Source organism: Otolemur garnettii, unplaced genomic scaffold (genome assembly GCF_000181295.1).
Source record: "Otolemur garnettii isolate 467f Iridium unplaced genomic scaffold, OtoGar3 scaffold00004, whole genome shotgun sequence".
NCBI classification, from domain to species: Eukaryota; Metazoa; Chordata; class Mammalia; order Primates; family Galagidae; genus Otolemur; species Otolemur garnettii.
Genome location: NW_003852399.1, coordinates 31,628,470 through 31,632,441, shown reverse-complemented (window position 1 = coordinate 31,632,441; position 3,972 = coordinate 31,628,470). Strand labels below are relative to the sequence as shown.

The following is a 3,972-nucleotide window of genomic DNA, read 5'->3' as shown; positions in this document are numbered from 1 at the left end:
AGCAACCTCCAACTCCTGGGCTCAAGCAAGTCTCCTGCCTCAGCCTCCCAAGTAGCTGGGACCACAGGCGCCTGCCACAACGCCCAGCTATTTTTTGGTTGCAGCCGCCATTGTTGTTTGGCGGGTCCGGGCTAGATTCGAACCCGCCACCTTAGGTGTATGTGGCTGGTGCTTTAGCCACTTGAGCCACAGGTGCCGAGCCAGTGTTAACAATCTTTAAAGAAAGCTCTGCAAGCTCCCATACCATTGTGTCATTCTCCATCAATGGCAATGTTTCATCAGAATGCCTGCTGAGACAACTACCTTCAACAGCCTAGAAACAGCTATACCTGTTGATGGTTTAACTTCATTTCTAATAAATACCAAGTAAAATATATATTTTAGAAGAATTATCCTGCCATATATCAAGTTCACATTGGCCTCACCAAAACATTTTTAATACACTTAAGAAGCTAGGTTCTGTCATCTATTGTGTTAATTCCTTCCAAGAGTTTCACAAATATGCTAAAAGCATCTATAGTTGCATAGTTGGAAAAGTCACAGTGGAACACGTCGTCTCAGAAAATTTTAGAAGACAGCCATCTTGGCATGCATAGCTTCATATTCTTCATAATATTTGGCACAGTGCTTCTCAATTAACATAGATATAAGTAATGAATACACAAATACAGAAAAGACATGTTACATAAAATATCCCCAAATTCTTGATCCAGCCAACATAGCTATGAATGGGATTTCAATAATAATTCAAAGGCTATGCTCAAATGTGTTTCTTAAAATCAGAAGAAGTTCCTCAACAACAACAACCACAAAATCAGGAGACAGTCATTTGGGGATAGTGGCATCAGCTGAATTGTCTTTCTTTCTTTTTTTTTCCTGCCTCAGGTTTATTTGTACAAATAGCACAGGAGGACCCCAGCCCCATAAAGACAGCAACCTAGAGGTCATACCAGTCCTTGTGTCCTTATCGCAGGCAGATGCCTCTACTCTGGAGCCTTTGTGGGGGCCTGGGCACCTTTGGGGGCCTGAGCTGGAACTGAAGCTGGAACTGCAGATGAAGCAGCAGATTGGGCCTTTGTTTGATCCTTGGCCTTGGCCTTTGGCCAGCAGAGCCTGAGACTCTCCTTGGCAATGCGTGCACGAGCACGCTTCCCAAGCTTGGGGTGGGCGATGTAGGCAAGTCGACTGAGTTTATGGCTGGCACCCTTTGGAATCTTGGTCTTAACCTCCTTGGGCTTCACAAGGGCCTTGATAGCTTCAGCACGTGCACTCACAGCTTTGGCGTCATTGGCCTGCATCTTCTTCAGGCCCTTCTCGTTGTGCTTCTTGGCAAAGTGCATGTTCCTTAGGAACTTGGGATCTACCCCCTTAAGAGATTCATATCTTTGTGATTGGGGTTTCTTGATGCCATTTCTGTGCCACTTTTGGGACTGGTTGTGTGTGGTGTGGTTCTCGGAGTTGGCCATGTCGCGATGCGTGACTGCCGAAGCGCCTACGACCAGAAGAGAAAGGGGGGGGTCACCTCTTTTTTTTTTTTGAAACAGAGTCTCACTTGGTAGAGTGCTGTGGCATCACAGCTCACAAATCTCAAACTCTTGGGCTTCAGTGATTCTCTTGCCTCAGCCTCCCAAGTAGCTAGGACTACATGCACCCGCCACAACACCTGGCTATTTTTTTGTTGTAGTTGTCATTGTTGTTTAGCTGGCCTAGGCTGGGCTCAAACCAGCCACCCTCAGTGTATGTGGCTGGTGCCATAACCACTGTACTATGGGCGCCAAGCCTGCAGCTGAATTCTTAAACACATATTTCATTTTATTTATTTATTTATTTTTTGGCCCAGACTGGGTTTGAACCCACCACCTCTGGCATATGGGGTCAGCGCCCTACCCTTTTGAGCCACAGGTGCCACCCCAAACACATATTTTAAATGGTGAAGCCATGTAGAGTACAATTTTAAATAACATCACAGTAATATTATTACTTATACTTTCTATATACAAAACATGGGAGCAGAACTTAGAAGATACAGATCGGGCAGGATATGTTCTCAGTCCCATAGGTGGTGGTGGTAAGAGGATAGAATAGGATACTACACAGTTATATAAAACATGAAAATAAACTGACAACCACCAAGATTACACTCACAAAATACTATGGGGGGAAAGGCAGCATTTAAAGGGGATTAAAAATGCACGTTATTTGTGTTATAAGAATTATTAAAGCAGGCTCAGTGCCCATAGCACAGTGGTTACAGCACCAGCCGCATATACCGAGGCTGGTGGATTCAAGCTTCACCTGGGCCAACTAACCAACAATGACAACTGCAACAAAAAATAGCCGGGTGTTGTGGTGGGCGCCTGTAGTCCCAGTGACTTGGGAGGCTGAGGCAAAAGAATGGCTTAAGCCCAAGAGTTTGAGGTTGCTGTGAGCTGTGACTCCATTGCACGCTAACCAGGGTGACAGCTTGAGACTCTGTCTCAAAAAAAAAAGAAAAGAATTATTAAAGCAAATGATTATTTAACAAAACTATGTGTCCCCCTAATATTCTGAAATAAAAAGAAATATTCTTTTTTCTTTTTTTTATTGAGACAGAGTCTCACTATGGTGCCCTCGGTAGAGTGTCCTGGTTTCACAGCTCATAGCAACCTCAAACTCCTGGGCTTAATCCATTCTCTTGCCTCAGCCTCCCAAGTAGCTGGGATTACAGGTGCCTGCCACAATGCCAGACTATTATTTAAAGATGAGGTCTCACTCTGGCTCAGATTGGTCTTGAACCTGTGAGCTCAGGCAATCCACCTGCCGTGGCCTCCTAAATGCTGGGATTACTGGCATGAGCCACCGAGCCTGGCTAAAAAATAATTATTAATTTGAAGAAGTCACCATTGAAATATGGACTTTGGGGCAGCACCTGTGGCTAAATAGGGTAGGGTGCTGGCCCTATATGCTGGAGGTGGTGGGTTCAAACAGCCCCGGCCAAAAAAAAAAAAAGAAATATGGACTTTGAAGAATGTCTTGGGCAGCGCCTGTGGCTCAGTGAGTAGGGTTCTAGCCCCATATACTGAGGGTGGCGGGTTGGAACTCGGCCCTAGCTAGACTGCAACAACAACAACGAAAAATTAGCCAGCACTGTGGCAGGCGCCTGTAGTCCCAGCTACTCGGGAGACTGGGCTGAGGCAAGAGAATCGCTTAAGCCCAAGATCTGGAGGTTGTTGTGAGCTGTGATGCCATAGCACTCTACTGAGGACAACAAAGTGAGACTCTGTCTCTTTGTCTCTTTATTAAAAAAAAAAAAAAGAATGTCTAGAAATTGTGACTAGAGTTTTCAAAGAATAAGTGTCAGACACCAAGGAAAAAGTACAGTGATGGGAGAGAATGAAGTGTGGGTGAGGAGACATGAAGCAAATGGGAACATCTAGGAATTATTTTGGGAAATTAATTTAGGCTACTCTTTTGAAGTATCCATGGTCCAGGTAATGAAACAAGAGGTGTCAAAGGATTTTTTTCTTTTCTTCTTTTTTTTTTTTACAGTCTTACTGTGTCACCCTCGGCTGAGTGCTACAGTGTCACAGCTTGCAGCAACCGCAAACTCTTGGGCTTAAGTGATTCTCTTGCCTCAGCCTCCCAAGTAGCTGGGACTACTGGTGCCTGCCACAACACCCGACCATTTTTTTGTTGCTGTTGTCATTGTTTGGCAGGCCTAGACCGGGTTTGAACCTGCCAGTCCCAATGTATGTGGCCAGTGCTCTAAATGTTGAGCTAAAGGCCCTGAGCCAGGATTTTTTCTTTTGGAATAGAATCCATTCAGTATTCAAGTAGCTATAAGAGCTTCATTTGGATTGCAGTTAAGTTGAAGTAAGTGCAGATGTAAATACTTTTTCAAGTTCATCCTTTTAATAATAACTATACAGAGACTCTTTTCTTCCTAACTGTAACTGTTCTTTTTTTTTTTTTTTTTTTTGCAGTTTTTGGCTG

At 44.2% G+C, this 3,972-nt stretch overlaps 1 pseudogene; it reads right to left on the bottom strand.

Moving 5' to 3' along the window:
* Positions 1–983: 983 nt before the first annotated feature.
* Positions 984–1,466, bottom strand: LOC100944345 (annotated as a pseudogene).
* Between the last annotated feature and the right edge of the window lie 2,506 nt (positions 1,467–3,972).